The 20,032-nt window shown below is 34.9% G+C and overlaps 2 protein-coding genes across 3 annotated transcripts in view; one reads left to right on the forward strand and one right to left on the reverse strand.

Annotated features, from left to right (window-relative positions):
* LOC150110510 (tolloid-like protein 1) overlaps nucleotides 1-7,822 on the reverse strand; it is a 152,660-nt gene extending 144,838 nt beyond the window's left edge. Inside the window, exon 1 of the mRNA XM_090394315.1 lies at nucleotides 7,561-7,822. The gene's annotated coding sequence lies outside the window, so the exon portion shown is untranslated. The remainder of the gene's footprint in view (nucleotides 1-7,560) is intronic.
* LOC150110511 (arylsulfatase B-like) overlaps nucleotides 1-20,032 on the forward strand; it is a 318,735-nt gene that overhangs the window by 142,881 nt on the left and 155,822 nt on the right. The window lies entirely within an intron of this gene.

Here is a 20,032-nt window from a genome sequence, read left to right on the forward strand (position 1 = left end):
TGCAGTCATCGCAGCGAAAGGGGGGGGAGGGGCTACATCTTATTTAGGTGGGTGCCATGGCTGTTTGTTCCTCACACTATGGTGTCCGTTGATTAACTTCTTTCCAAACAGTGCATGTATGTATGCAGGCCCGGCTGGTGGCGTGTGCGAAGTGTGCAACATACACAGGCGCCGCAGAAATAAAGGCGCCAAAAAAGATGTCAAAAAATATGAGATAAGCGTTTAAACGAACAACGAATGGTACATATAATTATGAATGTACGTCGTCTTCCGTTCGGGACCCTTCAGATCTTCCCGGAAATGAACAAATAAATTCTGAAATTGTACCCTGGACCCGATTATATCACTGTAATTTTTGATTAAAATTTACGAAAATACACCTGAAATAGTTCTTCTCAACTTATGATTAATTGTTGAGTTCCGTTTAAAAAAAATTGTATAAACAGGACTAATCCGTAGGTAACATTATACTGTAAAGCGGTTTTCATTTGTTTTTCATTTCCTGTTCGTTTTATTCACATTTTATTAAAAAAAAAGTTTTTTGGAAAGGCGCCGAACATTAATCGCATACACAAGAAAAAAACTAGGCGCCGGCGCTGTATGTATGTATGTATATATATCCATCACATCTAGCATTATAATTATATGGTTTCTTCTATGTAGTGATGTGGTGTCGGTGAGAACCAATGTTAGATACTGCAAAATGTTAGACATGCAAAAATCAAAAAGTTAAGATGTGTTAATGCCGGCCTTGTTAACCGAGTGGTTAGCGTATCCGCTCCCCACCCAAGAGGCTGCGGGTTCGAATCCCGCCTTGGGCATGGATGTTTGTGATTGTCTATGAAAGTACTAGTGATGGTGGCGGGTGGTAGATGTCGTTGGTAGAGACAGAGAGTTGCAGAGGGGTTCCCTCCCTCGATGAGTCCAAATAATACTAGAGGAGATGAAATACCTCTTGCAGAGGTCACTGAGTAAGAAGATACTTATTTCTAGACCTAGTGAATATGAAAATTCAGTTTAGCATACTGATTATTTTCTGGCAATATATTATCGTGCCATCTTGAAAGTATTTGATATTTTGATCACCTTCTCAAGAATTCGCTTTATTTTCTGTACCTTCTTTCTTTCTTCTCCACTTGTATTACTAGCATTTCAGACTGATTATTATTTTTTCACTTCATTCATACAAAAACATCTTATCTATTCTATTACGTTTGTTGTTTATTTATTTATTATTTTATTCATTTATTATGAGCTTATTCTTTCATTTCCGTTTTTCTTTCTTTCTGTGTGTGTGTGTGTGTGTGTGTGTGTGTGTGTGTGTGTGTGTGTGTGTGTGTGTGTGTGTGTGTGTGTGTGTGTGTGAGAGAGAGAGAGAGAGCGAGAGAGAGAGAGAGAGAGAGAGAGAAAGAGAGAGATACTTTAAAAGCAGATTAGGGACAGATTCGCTACTTTGAAAAAGTAGAGAATTTTGCTAAATGTGTCCTGGATTTATTTAATTCAGTTTCTGTCATTGTTCAATCAGTTAATCAATCCCATTCTAAAATAAAAGCGATTAATTAACTAATAATGAGTTATCCGTTCTCATATAGTTGCAACAGGAAGTTTTCTTCCGAAAAATTGATTTTTATTTCGCAACTGAGAAGTCGGGAAAAATGTTCGTCCAGGAATAAATTGGGTGTGTTTAAGTGGCCTGAGTAATGAGTTGCTTATGCGCGGTATTTGAATTTGGAGATGAGGGATACTCAGGAGGAAGAAACAACGACAACAACAAAACATGTTTCATTTGCAGCAGCTCTTGCCGTTTCCAAGTATTTGATCGCTTTTGGCATATTGCCTGCTAAACAAACTGCTATCGGTTGGTCCACCTGCATGCTTTATAACTGGTTGAGCAGTTTCCAGTTTCATGGCGTATAGCTTCCTCCTTCAGATTTCCCTATTATTGCATGAGTATCCCATAGATGTGTTATTTCGCCTACCTTCTCTCTACCTAACCACTTCTATAGTACATTCTATTTCTCCTTTTTATTTGCATTATTCAGGCATTTCAAACTTTATGATCTTTTGTAGTCAATGCCTCAAACCCTGATTTTCATGACCTTTCTCCTTCCGCAAAAAGTTCACTTTTTCTCCCCCCCCCCCCCGTTACCTTCAATACTGACATTTACCTCTGGCCTTGCATACATTCATTGTTACTACGGCCTTCAAAAATTAGCATCATTTTCTGTTCAAGATAAATATGAATAAACACTGATAACTACAAAATTCATTTCCACTATTTTTAGAACTGTTTTCATATTTGTGGTTATGCATTAAACCTCCTTGATAAGGTTCAGAAGATAATTCAGAAAAAAATTAATAACTCCTTCTTTACAGGCTATGTTTAGAGGGCCAGTTGAACCCCAATATTAGGATTATTAGTAAGAAGTGAATAACACAATTCCGGTAAAATACCAACCAGCCGAATGTATTACCTCGGAAGGATAATTGAGGATAACGTGCTGTACTCAGTTAAGCCATGTATTCAGCAATAAAATTACATATGCAATGGAAATGTTACCAACTTCTGAAGTTAATCAAGGTCAGTACAAATTTAGATTAAAATTTGATTACTTAAAAACTCTAATCAGCTGTAACAAACAGATTAGTTTAAGTTTACTTTAACTGGGCTGTTTAACCTAAGAAAGGTCTCGGCAAAGAGAAGATAGTCAAATAACAGGAAACCAGACTTTGTTGCATTGCCCGAAAATCTATCAAGATTTTCTAGAAAAGTACGATAAACACAAGTGCGTTGACTTCTTTATCGACGTGCTGACTTCACTTTGTTTAGTGTAGTTAACAATTACTGTGTTACCTTCCTCAGGGATTTCGAGAAAAAACTGTGCAGCATTGAAAACCGCATACGCTAGGTCCATTTTTCATTTGAATGGCTAGATTAGAGTAGCATTTACTCGTGTATATATATATATATATATATATATATATGTTTATGTGGAAAGAAGTTACGTATAACACTCATGAAATAATGGCGATATCATTATTACGTCCAAAATGCATTGTGTGGCATGCTCCTTCGGCATCAGTTTATTGTTGGACCATTTTTTCTTGAAGATACTCTGAATGCTGACCTTCATGTCCTTGGAAGAAAAATTTCTCCAGTTTCTCTAAGGCATGGGCGTCAATTTCAAGGAGACATTTTCCCAACGGGATGGGGGATTCGGCTGCATACAGCAAATGTGGTGCCGGATGTTCTCAATTACCATTATCACGACCGAGATCTGTCGAATCGATTTCCTGCGCGCTTCCTATATCGCCGGTCCTAGCTACTATTTTCACATTATTGAAGAACTGGAGCAAGAAAATTCAGCATGAATAAGCTCTAGCTGGATTTTACAAAATTTCCGAATATGATTACAGGTAGTTTTTGGAAGCTAAAAAATATACGTATTGCATTTTATTAACACGTATCTTTCATTATCTCAAGCTTGTTTAATTAATTAACTGTTATGCTAAAATATATGATTTTAGTATATAAATATAAAACTGCAGGACTTCTATTCAGAATCCTGTAAAAATAGTTTATCACTGATCATTAATCATCAATAATATATATATATATATCCACCCCATCCCAAACACTTCCCCACACACAAATAATAGCGGCTAGTGATAATACAAACGAGAGGAAATGCATGGTAGTTCTCTGAATATTAACTCAAACGTTTCACAAACTTTTAGCAAGTTTATAATTTTTGATAACACGCCTTTTTTTAAAACATTATTCTAAAATGTTCTAAATGTTTTGCGACGGAATTGCCGATTCTTAAATTACTCAAATTAGACCTTGATCTCTCTCTCTCTCTCTCTCTCTCAGTTTGACATTTTAATTTAATGTCATCCGGCAGAAGTACTATAAAATGTAATTATTTGATTTTGTTAATTAGGCCTACAAAACTGATCTCACAGTACAGCCTGATTGGTAATGATCGTAGTAATTACACTGTATTATTATGAGTTCAACTAGGTTATTTACAGGAAATAAATAATCTTAGTTAATCATTAATTATTTTTTGTGAATAATTTAGAAAATGTCAGCTGTGAAAAATTTCCATATCAGCTCACAGTCGTCAGTTGATTATTAGTTTTTTTCTCTCTGAAATGACAATACTAAATTATTCATTGCAATAAACAGTTGATATGTTATTACGAAATTCGGACAGTCTCAAAATGAAGAGGAATTCTGCGCATATTTATTAGAACGATATGTATATTTTTATCACCTAACTTTTTGCGAACTGATCATGCAGTCTGCTGCTCTAAGTGGCCACCTATCTTGCCTAATCGAACAAATTAACCTTAGTTACTACTCATGTAAAGTTTGATACCTAGGCCATCTGAACTTTGTTCATTAATCGATTACATATCCATGTTAAATCTCTGTTTTGCTGAATCATTAGACAGAGCACATTAATATCAATAATACTGTTTAAGAAATTAAACTAATTTCAATGTAGCCACATAAAAACCCTATTATTAAGCCATCCATACAACGCACATGGCTATGAATAATAAAAATAATTATTCGAAAAGAAAATATGCACCATTAAGTAGAAATGTTTGTATCATGTTTACGTTTTCATCATTCAGTGTGAGACAATAGCTACTTCTTGAAGGATTCAAGGGACTTGAAAAGATACGGTGTTTAGTATCTGTGGCAGAGTTATAGGTTTAGACCAAAGGAATGTAGGATCTCAACCACAAAGGTTGAGAACGTACTTTTTTTTTTTTTTTGTAAGTCACTTTGGACCTTTAAAAGCAGGTTGGTAGTCTCATAATGAGGGTTAAAATTGTCTGTCACTTAAAAACTTTCATAAACATCCATGTCGCAGTGTGAGTCAAATCCAAAGCATTTAAGTTTGAGAGAGCTGAGACACTATCTGTTCGTAAATAAAATATCAGTTTTCTGTATTTATTAACAATTGTGTTTCTCTGCAATCATAACTTTATCTAACAGGTTCCTGTGATCACTACTAGTTAAATGCATATATTCTATTCCATCTTCCTTTTATATATGAAGCTCAATGGCCTATTACTGAGAACACGGCTCCTCATAAACCTAATTTTGAAAATAATAAAGTGCAGTTAATCCTGTTTTTATAGTCTTCAATGTCTGTCGGTGGAAAGAAGAAAAACGTCCCTTCTTCTATGAGGCCATCAAACTAACCTCTAATTGAAAACCCCTCATAAATGTTGGTATGAAAACTATTTCTCGTGCTAGGCTGGATTCGAATCTAGTTCTGTCCAACTAAATGCTGTCTTTGCTACCAATTGCACTGCATAGAAATAGTCGGTAGTAGCTATCCTCAAAAGGAAAGGAAACAATTATTGCATTGAAAAAATTGCTCATGAAAGGAATCAATCAACATTTTGACGATGTTATATTTAAAAGAATGATTAATAGCACTAGGAAAAGAATTTCTCTTTCAGTTATGAAACTGAATATTAATAATTTAGAAATAATGATAGCAAAACAAAAATGCAAGCTAAGTTTAGCAACTAATATTATTCTGCTTTTATGATAACCAGCAATAATTAACAAAATTTAAAGCTGTGAAATGTGAGAAATTAGTTAGTTTATTTGATAATGAGAGTAGTGCATTGTCTACATATTTGCCCAATCTCATGTGAAATAGTTTAATTTATAGACAACAGTAATCCAAAGTGCTAGATAAGTAGACTGAATCATTTAAAAAAAAAATCTTGAGTATGGATGCCAACTATAAAAATTAGTTTTCGATTTATAAAACCAGTTGTAATTTCAAACACAATATACGTAGACATATTTAGAACTGAATATTTATTCTCTTAAATTTATGTCTCAAACCGGGCAATAAAATTCATCTACCACTTAAAGACATTCATTTCTAATGGTTAGAGAACACAGAAACTATCCACTCTACTAACCAGACCAGCATAGCTACACATAATTATAACCAGTTGTTAATGGGTTGTTGAACATAATTATAATTAGTTTTCTTTTTTTTTTCTTTTTCTTTTTTTTGAGTACCGAAGTTTGGAGCTTACTATTACAGAATATCGTGATGCAAATTCATACCTTGAATGGGAATGGGTGGGATTACATTCACACTCTCGTCATGATTAATAATTGTTTTATCTTCATCATCTCCTGCAATATGAAGTGTCAATCTTCATAGACATTTGTACACACGACCCGAAAACAATCGTGGCTATATATAATTCTGATAATGTCAATAAAAATTTGAACCTATTTTAAACCAAGTTCTTATTTCAGTCATATCAGAATTGGTATATATTCTACCGTTCTCTATATATTTTAATGAAGCATATTTTTTTTCGGTATAGTACAAACTTTTATACTTTGGATTTTGAATTCTTGACAGATCTGCTATTTTTAAAAGAGACGAATTCATTTTCGGGGCCCTTTTTATTTATACTTTATTTCCGACGGTTTTCACGAGACTAAACTGTACGCAGATTAGATAAAATACGGACTTTGGCGTAAGGACAGATCGCTCTGCCTGCATGTCTGAAAGCGCGCTTCACTTAAAGCCAAGGCAACGGTGATCGAAGGGATCTACGATTCTTACTGTTCTGATGAAGTTAGGTTGCCATAGCAACAAGCAATTCAAAGTAAAACAAACGATCCAAGTTTATGCAATGTTTCTGCGAAAACAATTGCAGTGATAGGGAGCAGTTTACAAATTCTCTCTCTCTCTTTCAATCTGTCTCTTCCTCCCTACGGAATATAAACTATACATGCATAGAAAAACTGGAAAGTTCATTTGCTTCTTTAGAGATGAATTTCACTATTTGTCAGAAATGTTTGAGGAGAAAACACAGAAGGCAGAAATGGGATCAAAATCTAATTCAGAAATGAAAGTAACTATTAGTTTATTTCAGCAGACTCTAGATGATGACATGGACACGTATGACTGCAAAATTTAATTTAATTTTTTTAAAAAACTGATTTCCGAGAATTTTAAGATCCAGAGGCGATCTCAAAATTGTAAACATTCCGAAAATGGGTTTAACTAATTACAGTTTCAAGCATTCATGTAGTATTTTATGTAATGTAGATTTTTCACATTCACAATTTCACATTTTTCGATAATTTAATAAGATCCCAAAAATTTAAATATCCTTTAAATCAATATAACTTACAGTTTATATGTCGTACTTGCTTTATTGAAAATGCTGCGATTAAGTAACGAACTTAAGTATGAAAATTCTTAGAATTAGAAAATTGTGATGATGCTTAGGAGTAATTCCTTCCATTTTTCTTGTTTTTGAAACTTTATCATGTTAAGCTAGGGCATAAAAAAAGGAGAATGTGTGTGTGTGTGTGTGTGTGTGTGTGTGTGTGTGTGTGTGTGTGTGTGTGTGTGTGTGTGTGTGTGTGTGTGTGTGTGTGTGTGTGTGTGTGTGTGTGTGTGTGTGCAGAAAGAGAGAGAGAGAGAGCTCTAGATCCCGGAGGTTAAAATCGATAGTTACAGAGAAATACCAGCAACAGGAACTCACCATTGCTTGGAATCTAAATTGCTGTTTCTTGTCAGCAGGTCTGTTGTGTTGTTACTGCTGTCCACCACCACTAACTTCTTTTGCAGCGTCTTATCGGGAAGGGTCGTGTGTCCACGCTTCACTCAGAAGGCCATCTGGCAGTAAAGTAGGGCAGCTCTCACTGTCCTTCTCGTACTGTGACGTCACCTCGCCCAAGAGCAGCAGCACCACCACTACAGCAGCGGCAGGATCTCCCACCTTCGCAGCCCGCGCTCTACTGCCTAGCGACGACACAATTCCATCGCAACAACAAGCTGAGTGATTCTGCTTGTAACCGCGTGTGCCACTCGAGGCAGTTGCAAGAGAGTGGCAGGTCATTGGCTGAGGTGAATCTGCGAAGTGGCTACTTAACCTTCGGCGACAGCAAGTGAGGAAAGAAATGGTATGAAAGCTATTCTATGGGAAATGAAAAACTCGTTCGCCAGCATTAAAACGAGATTCCGTAAATAGCGGTCAGTGCCGCTGCAAAAATGTCATTTAACAAACGATGTCCACCTACGTGAAGTCAACTAGTTAATTATTCAGTAAACAACACGTCCTTTCCTCCAGAACACTGAGCGGGAAAATAATAATCATAATAACTAGCGTATTGACGTAGTATCCTTGGAATTAATATGTGTATGATTAAGACATAGATTACTGATACAAATTTTAAGAAAAATGAAAGTGGGAAAATGAAATTTTCATTTTGAGTAACCATGATAACTGGTTATCACTTCATGTCAGCCATGACATGAAGTGACTCCAGTACTGATACTTGACGTTATTATTTGAAGCTGGAAGGAAAGCAGGGGATTTTGTATTGCAAATATGAAATATGTTATCGTCACCACCAGCCTTCTTTCAGAGATTTTAGGTTCAGTGGCATGTTGGTATTGTTCCCTCTTTATCAGGTTGTCCTTGACGCCTGCTTCCTCGAGTCCTGTTATATCGGAGTAGTTTTTTTAGTAATCCTGAGTTGTTTATGTTGTCAGTATGGTCTATCCATTTCTTTGTGTTATTCGTTAATTTTGATTATTAGCGAGTCGATTTTAAGTTTTTTTAACATTTTTTTTTGTCCCAGAGAGCAGCGCGATACCTGCTATTCCATAGAAATTTCATTCCTACTTTGTATCCCCTCCCCCGCCTTATTTATCATTTATATTTAGTTTTCATATCATTCATATTCATATTTCATATTTGGAAAATTTGGTATCAATGTCAACTTCTTTTATATGACGTATAGCAAATCCAAGGTATTTTAAGATCCCCCCCTCTCTCTCTCTTTATATATATATATATATATATATATATATATATATATATATATATATATATATATATATATATATATATATATATATATATATATATATATATATATATATATATATATATATATATATATATATATATAGTGCTTCAGAATTGCATTCGCCCACTCGTTGCCCGGTGGAGTGAATTTCCAGCCCCTTTCTAAATTCGCCCCAAATGTATTGCCTTATTTTCTTCGCATAATTTGCGCATGTTTACCTCATTTTTCAACATCATCTCATTCCCCATGATGTTATCTGATCACAGGCGGCCTCCAGTGAATGTAATAAAAAAGTTTTATTTTCAACTGGGATATATCTTACGTAATTCAATTTCTTCTTAGCTTGTTTGTCCCCGCCAAAAGTTGGTTTGAATGGAGATAATCTCAAAGATACATTTGTTGCGGTTTCCTAAATGTGAAATAATTCTTATCCATGACAACAGGTGGCACTATTGATATCCCATCCTCCGTTATAAACTAAAACCATGCACCGGCAACATTTTATTTGCATAACTTGAAAGTCATCACCATTCTTATACAAGTCAGAGATATAATTAAGCAAATGAAAAAATTAATTTAGCACGACTGAATTTCACATGTTTCACTCACAACTGTAATTCTCCCAGTTCCCTCTTTAATCCTAGTAGGCATACAAGTTATACTAGTACTGGCGTAAGCTTATTTTCACAATTTACAACATGAATTAGCTTAGTGTAATTATATACTTGAACATACATGATAAAAAGGCTTTTTAATAGTTTTATAAAAAGAAACATAATTATCTTATTAAGAGTCAGAGAGTAGGTCACGTTATTGACATTTCATCGTGAAAATTTGACTCTGTTTCTAATGTTGACCATTTTGTTTATTACCGACTTTATTTAAACAAAGTCGGTAATAAACAAATATTTTTTTTTTGTTTTTCAATTGGAAAAAAACAACATAAACTTTGTTTTTCCAATTGAATTATATTTATGGATAATTTATATAAATTTACCCTTCATTATGGACAATAAATGAAACGAAATGTAAACTAAAGTGAAAAACTGAAAACGAAGATAAGGGAATAGAAAATATTAAAAACATTGGAGAGAAGAGTTCTTTTGTGTCGTCAACTAATAGTGAAGACATGCTTTCAAGACTTAAGGAATTCAAATCGTTGTGCAACAAAGACGAACTTGCATACGTAATGTATAAAAATATCCTAGGATAATGACAGAAACTCTACATTACTATAAGGTTTTCGAGGTCTTTTTAAAGTGAAGATATTTAGGTTTCATGAGACTTTAGTTTTCACACACACACACACACACACAAAAAAAAAAATACTGTGACATAGACAACCAGAAATAGTCCGGGGGAAACACTTCACTTCTCTAGCTGTTTTCTATAGAAAAATGGATTCTAACATGTTTGAACACCTAAAGTGCTGTTTTAATACAACCTATTATAAAGCCAAATTCAATAAACCATTTACTGACTTCAAAAAGTTATACGCCCAGTAGCAGAACAGTATCAAAATGACATGAAATATAAAGAATTCGTGTCAGTTACTCCTGTGTCATTAAACAAAAATTAGTTAAGGAAATTAAAGACTCCATTGGTAAGTCTGCTTCTTGTTATTGAAGATTAGTAATTGGTTAGCAGGAATTTTGAACAAAAGCAGCATGTAACATGCTGGGCGTCCGCGCGGTTAGCCTAGTGGCTGCGCGCTTCGCAACCATATGCCTGGAGGACTGTCCTAGGTTCGATTCTCGTCGGAGACGTGAGCAGCTGAAGGATCTTCCTCAGACATATCCAAGTTAGCCGGTCTTGAGCGTGGACAGTAGGGTTTTTTCCCATTTTATCCTGGGGTTTTTCATTCCACAAACAGACAAACTGGACCTGAACATACAGGATACAGCTATAGGATGTACGGCAAGGAAGGCAACGGGAAACCACTTTGCTCATAGTCACTTCCCTACCATCCGTAAGGATGAAAGGAAACTAATCATCATCATCAACATGCTGGGCAAAAAGCAATGGACTAGTGGCAAAATTAAAGAGTGGCATGTTAAATCTAGAGAGAGAGAGAGAGAATATATATAATTTTTTTATATTTTTATTTCTTCAATCATGATTTGACTCCCAACTGAAGATAATCCTTTAAAAGCCATATGTTCCATTTTAATACGCTTCCAGTCCATTTTTTTTTTTTTAAGGAAAATACTAGTCTCAAGAGTTCGACTTTGTTCCTTGCTGTGGTAATTTCATATATATGTATTTCATATTAATATTTTGTCCGCGCGGTTAGCCGAGTGGTTACCCGCTCCGCAACCATATGACTGGGAAAGGAGTGTCCTGCGTTCGATTCTCGTCGCTGACGTGACGAGCTAAGGATCTTTCTCAGACACAACCAAGTTAGCTGGACATGGACTGCATGGTTTTTTCTCCCTAGTTTATCTGGGGTTTTTCCTCCCGCAAAGCAGGCAAACTGGTCTTAAGAACACAACGCTTCACAGACACGCTCAACCATTATACATGGTTGAGCTTGGAGGTAACGACCCCACCTCGTAGTGAGTTATGAAACCCAAAAATGGGGCTGTAGTGCCAAAGAAGAAGTTTAATATTTTTCTTCCATTTTACTATTATGATATTAAATATGACCATCTGTTCTATTTATTGGATAAACTAGGAAGAAAAACCCTGCAGTCCATGTCCAAGACCGGCTAGCTTGGCTGTGTCTGAGAAAGATCCTTAGCTTGGCTGTGTCTGAGAAAGATCCTTAGCTCGTCACGTCAGCGACGAGAATCGAACGCAGGACACTCCTTTCCCAGGCATGTGGTTGCGGAGCGCGTAAACACTCGGCTAACCGCGCGGACAAAATATTAATATGAAATACATACATATGAAATAACCATAGCAAGGAACAAAGTCGAACTCTTGAGTTCGACTTTGTTCTATTTGTTCTATTTATTGGACTCCATCTTCCAAAAGTTGTTTGGATACCATTCCCCCCACCTTACATTTTGAATATAAAAGGTGCAGCTCTTACATATAACGTGGATTTCAAAGTTATTAGGTAGCGGTTCCCATTAATATCTTCCTCAAGGTAAATTCAACCGGCGGTTTATCTTTTTCTTTCTTTCTTTTCCTTTTCCTTGCACTTTTCTCATTATAAACAATTTTACAATCATTTAATTTTGTCTTTATGAAACTTCAGAAAACGTTTTTTTTTTATCTGACTGCTTTTTTTAAAAGAAACTTTCTCATTCCACCAGAGAGTGGGTTTCTTTCCTTTTCTGCTTCCACGAGTTCTTCCTCACACTTCTTCTGTTTGTCTTACATTACATTTCGAAAATTCTCTCATTCTTCATTTACATTATCTGTACTCAACTCATGGGCCTTGGGTTTATTCCGCGATTCAAATTCTACTTTCCCTCAGTCTGTTTCAGCATCCATAGCTTCAGTTTTTTCTCTCTGTTTTTCTTGTCGCGTTTATTTTCCATACACACCTTAAAGAGAAGTGTCTGTGAAAAGCCAATGATCTCCATCTAGGGCGACAAATAAACAAAACTTTAATGTCCATGATTTTCCTACTCCATTCTTTATCAGGGATGAAATAATCTATAATTGGTTTATGCTCACCATCCTAACTATACCTTTTGATTTTGTGGCTTTGTCTTTTTTTCAAACCAGCTGTTTCCAATTACGAAATCATGTCTAATGCGAAAAGCTAATAACCTTTCTCCTTCATCTTGTCTTTGACCAAAACCAAGTGCCTAATTCTTTTTTCTACTCTCCTCTACTCTAATCTTGTGCATTAAAACCTCCTAAGATGATGACACACTTATTTTGAAAACTTTCCTCCAAATACTCCTCAAATAATGTGATTTCTTCATATCCAGACTTTGTAGTGGTTCATGTAACATTGCATTCAAATGATTCAAATACAACTTTATTACCCGTCAGTAATTCATTATATTAATAAGTCATTTACTTCTTTACTGACGATTAAACAAGAACTGCTTTTGTACGTCATCTGCTCCTTTCTAAAAAAAAATGTGGTCTCCTCTTAAGGTCCTCTTTCTTTCATTTTTTTTTCATTTTGTCTCAATGAAATATATATATATATATATATATATATATATATATATATTACCGGAAGCAAACCAATCCCACAGTCAGAGTATGGGGTTGATTATTTTATACTGATTAATCACCACTGTGGAAAAACCGATAAACGTACCTCGAATCTCAGGATGGTTTCTACAAATCCACTTAACTGATTTTCTTCTCATTCACGCTCTTACTTTTTCTTATTTTATTATTTTTACATGCATAACACAGATGCATAACATAGATGCATAACATAATATACATAAATGCATAACGATGTTGACATCTTTAAAAGTGACAAATTAGATAACAATTATATTTAAATTGTAATAATATCCTCTGCAAATTGGTCATCTCAGCAAAGACAGAAATTTTACTCTTAACATTCGAACCTAGGTCATTTATGAATATGTTAAACAACAATGGTCTTAACACTGAATTCCGTGATATCCCGCTCCTAACTACCTGTCCTTTTGTAGACTACAGTCTGTAGGGAAATACCTCTGTAATTCTCACATTCAGTTCTATTTCCCTTTTTATATATGGGTATTATGAGAGTTCTACTCCAATCATCGGGAATTCGTCCCTCTCTCCATGCCTACTGAAATATGCAATGCAGCCACTGTAAGACTCTTATACCACCATACTTAAGCATTTCTGGTCGAATATCATCTACTCCTGTTGCCTTTCCACATTTCAAGCCTTTAATGGCTTTTTCTTCTTTATGTATGGATATGTATTCCTGATTGCATGCCTGGGCAGTGTTTTTTACCACTGTGCTGTCATCACTGCTTGTTTCATTTAGCAGTTTTTCAAAGTAATTACTCCATACTTCAAGGATGTCTTTTTCTCCTGTTTTCATGTCACCTTTATCATCTCTAACTCCTTTTACAGCATTCTTTCCTCCATTTCTAAGCTTCTTCAACAACCTCCAGAATATCTTACCACCTTCTTGATATTTATTTCCAAAGTCCTCCCATGACTTTTGTTTAGCTAGTTTTACACAGTGTTTCGCTTTCTTATATTTGTCTCTGCATTCTCTAAGAGCACAAGCTGACTTATTTGCCAGGAACTTTTGATATGCTTCCTTCTTTTCCTTCACTGCCTCTTTAACTTCCTGTGTCCACCATGGAGTTCTGATTTTTCTATCCTTGCAGACAACCTCACCACATGCCTCTCTGGCTGAATCAATCAGGGCTTTCTTCAAGGCTTGCCACTGAATCTCCAAGATTTGGTTCCTGTTCTCAAACTCTTTCATTTTTTCTTCAATAACTTTGTGTATTTTAGTCTACAGTTCACATCGGAGAGCTGCTCAACTTTTATTTGCTTTAAAACTTTCTTACATGTTATTCTTTTCAATATGAAATTCAATTTTATCCTGCTCAAGACTAAATAGTGATCGCTTCCAATTTCAAATCCTCTGTACATTCTGCTGTCCTGCACCAGGGAGAAAACATCACTATCAATAATGACATGGTCAGTGAGACTTTTCTTATTCCTTGCCTCTTCTCTCCATGTGAATTTGTGCACATTTTTATGTTGGAACATGGTGTTAGTAATAACCAGTCCATGTCCTGAGCAGAAATCGAACAGGTGTTTGCCATTATTATTAGCTTTGCTCTTTTCTCCAAATTTTCCCAAAATATTTTTGTATGTCTGACAATCATTTCCTACTATGCTATTTAGATCCCCAACAAGGACCAACTTTTCCCTTTTCATTGTGTCAGTAGCTTTCTCTAAAGCCTCAAAAAATTCCTCCACTTCTACCTTAGTAGAACCTTCTGTGGGACCATAGGCACAAATAAGTCTCATTGTCCAATTCCCATTCTGATATTTGCCCACATCACTCTACTCGAGGCTGCCTGCCATTCAAGAAGATTCGTCTCGTATTTTGTGTTGAATACTATGGCCACTCTTTCTTTTACTTGACTGTTATTTCCTGAATATAACATTTTGTATTTGTTGCTCAGAAAGATCTCCAGTTTTTGTCTTTTTTGTTTCAGTCTCCCCTATTATGTCGATCTGATACTTATCTAATTCTTCAGCTAGCTCCATTTCTTTGCCATTCAGGCTTCTTATGTTGATAGTACCGATCTTTAACTCTGGTGATGTGGAGTTGGGGGTATGCTTTCAGATTTATTCCCTTTGCTGACTTTTCGCTGTTCTCTCTGGTACCCTGGCGAAAACAACGGGTGCCTTGTTTAACCGGACAAATCCCCAGCCGGCATGAAATTTTGTCATGTTGTACCATCATTTTCTATATTGATTTAAGCCAATAAGAATACAATTTGTTCGGCTAAATCCCAAATTTCCAGCCCATCCTCGTTTGTTCAGTATCCAGGTAGATACCTAACAGGGTGCACCACGAGAAAGTGAGGATTGGACATTAGGTCAGAAGCCCTGGTCGGTTCTCCACATTCCTTTAAAGGCTATGTGGAGGGCTCCTCTCAGTTATGCAGCTTAATGTTTTAATTACACGTATATTGCTCTTTGTAAATTGTCTTCTTTATCTGATATTATTACCCGATCATCTGCAAATAATAGCGTTTTAATTTTGTTATTCCGGGAAATTTCTATACCTGGATTGTTTGAGGTGTCTCACTGCATTAATATTTCACTAATATAAATATTAAAAAAGTGTTGAAGACATCCCTGTCTTCCTCCTTGGTTTATGGATTGCTTTTCAGACATTTTTTCATTTATTTTTTTTTAAAATTTCATTATCTTTGTATATATTCAATATTGAATGTAGTAAAATATTAGATATATTTATTCTTTGTAATATATCAGAAACTATATATCTTTTTACTTTGTCAAATGCTTTTTCATAATCTATAAACCAAAGATGAGTTTCTAAATGAAATTCTCTTCTTTTCTCTATAAATAGTTTTAAACAAAAAGTTGCACCCATTGTAGAATGTCCTTTTCTAAATCCATTTTGACATTCTAAAAATATTTTTTCACTGTATGTTTTCCATTTTTCATTGAGTATTCCACTATATATTTTGTAGCACATATTCAATAAACTAATACCTCTGTAATTAAAAGGTTTTGTTTTATCCTCTTTTTTAATTACGGGTATTATTATTCTTGTATTCCGTTCTATTGATATTTGTCCATTGATATGTATTTTATGTAGCCTCCATAGTTTTGTCGGTATATACGAAGCTCTTTGGTCGGAAAGACCTGGGTTCGATTCTTGTCCATGACGTGAGGAACCTTTATCTGGTCCCTTCCAACTACAGGTGAGTTAGTCGGTCTCATATGGCGGAAGGGTTTTTTTTTCACCCGGAAACTCGGTTTTTCATCTTCCAGAGCAGACAAACCGGCCTTGTGAACACACACGGATTTACAGTCATGAAAACTTACGACCCATTCACGCACGGATAAAATTGGGGGGAAGGGTTGGGGAAAGCAATGGTTAACTACCCTGTAAAAATCTCACCAGAAACACTTTTTGGAAAGAACACTTGCCTACAAAGTTATCAAGAGTCGGACACCACTGAAGGGTTAAATCATCATCATCATATATTTTATTTAAAAATTTTAATAATCTGTAATGCAAATTGTTTTCAGCAAACTCTATAAAGTTTTGAGTTTATCCATTGTCTCCTACTGATTTACCATTTTTACTTTACTTAGGTTGTCTTTTAATTTTTTCATTCTTATTATATCATTCAAAATATTTTGAAGTTTTTGGTGTAATGATTTTAGATTTGTATTATCTGTCCAAAGATCTATAAACTAATCCAAGAATTATTTTAAATCGATTTCACAATTTACATTTGCAGTTTCTTTTATATCTGTATTCTTGCGCTTTAGTCTTTTATGCGCATTGCATCTTATTTTGTATATATCATTTTCTAGATATGATACAAATTTTCCCAAGCTTTCTGTGTGTCTCTTTCTCGTTTCTTTTTTTGCTATTGCTCATCTTTTTTATATTCAATTTCATCTTCTTGTTTTTTGCTACTTAACTATCTTTTAAAGGTCATCTTTTAATTTTCAATTATTGTTTTGATTTTATTTTTCCATATATCTAATTTTCATTTTTACGATATCTTTTGTATTTTCTCTAAGTAGTTATTAATCTTCTGTTAGTATAGATTTCTTATACTTAAATCGTTAGTAGTCTTACTTTGCAATTAGATTTTGTTTCTTTACTTTGTTTATTTTGTTTTATTTTATTTTGCCTTTTTTGTAAGCAATTTGGTGGAAATATTAATTTTGCCTTCACTAAATAATGATCTGTATTTATTTCTAGCCCTCTCCTGTCTCTAACATCTAAGAAGAGGTTTGCTGCTTTTTCATTTGCTATGAAGTAGTCTATTATTGATTTTTGTCCTCTTGCACGCGATGTATATTAATATATATTTTTATCTTTGTAGAATGTATTCATTATTTTTAAGTTATTATATTTTATGTAATCAATGAATCGTTTTCCATTTTGGTTCTCCAGATTTTTCTATATTATTATTATTTTTTCATTCCTATTCTGACATTAAGATCTCCAGCTATAATTATATGTATTTTTTATTTAATTTTTCATATATTCCTTATAACAGTTTGTAAAAGTCATCATTTTCTTTTTCATTTCCTTCTTCCAGGGCATACACTCCAATAACTGTTAAATTTGCTTTATTTAATCGCACTTCTGTTATTCGTTCATTTCCGTATCTATAATGAGTTTTAATTGATTTATAATACTTTTATTGATTTATGGATCCAAATCATGACGCCAGCTTTTCCACGTATTTGTTTGTCTGCTCTACTATATATGATATGATAATTAGTTGTTTCTTTTGTTCATTGAAGTTTCTTTTTTTGTTTCTGTAAGATCTGCAATTTCTATATTTTCTTCATTTAAAATTTTGTCTAATTCTTCTTCTTTGTGTGCTATGCTTCTAATGTTCCATAGAGCACATCTCACCATGTTTTTTCTTTTCCAAAGTTTCTTAGCCTTTTCCAATTTGCATTCTTTTCCCATGTTTCCTGCCCGGTTTAGATTTCGTTGAAAGTACTTTGAGACTTGAAAGTAATATGTGTTTCCCTATGTCTAGTTACTAGCATGAAGATAGGTATCCTAATGGTGGAGCTGCCACCTTAGGGCAACTTAGGCCTGCCTTTTTTAGCAGATAGTGGAAATCCCCTCGCCCTGGAATTGCTCTAATAGCAATGGGAGGAGGGGAAAGCAATAAGAGAGAGTAGAGGAAAGAAAAGTAGATGACTAGTCTATAGATATAATATACCAAATATACCAACAAGTGTGTATTGTAGAAAATAAGATCGGGTCTAGATTATGTATCTCGGGTTAGCCATGTACGTACTAATATATATATATATATATATATTATTTATTATTATTATTATTATTATTATTATTATTATTATTATTATTATTATTATTATTATTATTATTCGGACTCCAGGCGCCTCCTTGGAGTCCGAAGACTCATTGCGGGAAATCCAAATTCTCCACACAATCTATTATACCTCTCCTTGAACCCACTAACAGACAAACACTCATAATGACTCTGGCAACCAATTACACTTATTCATAATCTACAAGCAAAAAATGTAGTCATCGCACTCCTATAACCACACTTTTATTCGACTTCCAGGAATGATTCCTTGTTCTGGCCTCTCTAGCCAAGTGTTGAAACATTTCCCCCTGCATCAATCCTATAAAACACCTGCTTAAATGGCTCTATCACATCCCCCTCTTTTTTTTTTCTATCAACCAACTTCTGCAATTCATACACCCTCAATCTGTCTTCATAGGGAACATTCCATAAATCACTCACCATCTTGTTCACCTCACCTCACCACTTCCTCATCCCCAAGAAACCTCATTCACGTGTGTGTGTGTGTGTGTGTGTGTGTGTGTGTGTGTGTGTGTGTGTGTGTGTGTGTGTGTGTGTGTGTGTGTGTGTGTGTGTGTGTGTGTGTGTGTGTGTGTGTGTGTGTGTGTTAGGTAAACGTGATCGCTCCCTCCTCAGTGTGTGTGTGTGTGTGTTAGGTAAACGTGATCGCTCCCTCCTCAGTGAAGAAGAAGTGATCACCAGAGAACTACAGTCCCTCCTTACAACCTTTCAGTAAAACGGTTTTCTCCTAAACAGACTCTTCTTAATCTGCTATTTAACACGTTCATTGTCAATCACGCGATATCGCGCGGCGCGAGTTCTCACCAAACGGCCGATCACGCGTTATCGCGTGAACGTCGCTAACTAAATAAAAAAATTAAAAAAAAATTTGCCCACCACACGAAATTCCAATTTTCAGCTTGGCAATGAAAGTGTTAATCCACCTGCTCATCGTACTGACGATAGTAATGATGAAAAAGGCTTCATATCTCCATTGTATATCAGCTCCGTTTCACCAAGGTTTGCTAAAATTCTCAAGAAATTTGAAATCCGCACTTCTTTTACTCCTCTTTTTAAACTCCTTTCCTTACTTGGTACACCTAAACTGAAACATGACAGCCTAAAGTATCCCGAAGTTTACCGTATTTGGTGTAACTGCAATGTGTCCTATTTTAATCACTCAAAGAAATCCATTGAGGTGCGTATGGAAGAACATATGAGAAATCCAATTATCCAGTTATCTGGAACAAATCAGAAAACATTTTTAGATGATACGATGAGCTGTAGAGAAGAGTTGTGGAATTAACAGAACTTGTCCTTAATCCGGTATATCTTAATGCTTACCTCAACTCTAACCTATTTGGTGGTCATTCCACAGCTATCCAGCTTTGGCGTACTCAACAATAAATGTCTGCTCAACAATACCATGGCATTCAGAACGCCTTCGAATTTTAGCAATACGTTTGTAAGTTAATTTATAAGTGTTGTTTTCTTGTAATGTATATTTTTGTATTTCTCTTTTCGTGTTATGCCGACGAAGTTTTCTAAGAAGATGAAACCATTTATGAGCTCAAATAATATTATTTTCTTATTTTGGTATCTCACCGCTTCTAGTCATTAAATTTATTTAATTATGTCATATAGCCGACTAAATTCTTTGTATCATTACCAACCAAAG

The sequence above is a fragment of the Typopeltis vanoorti genome, chromosome 1 (genome assembly GCF_054136105.1).
Source record: "Typopeltis vanoorti isolate ZY-2024b chromosome 1, IOZ_Tvanoo_1.0, whole genome shotgun sequence".
NCBI classification, from domain to species: Eukaryota; Metazoa; Arthropoda; class Arachnida; order Uropygi; family Thelyphonidae; genus Typopeltis; species Typopeltis vanoorti.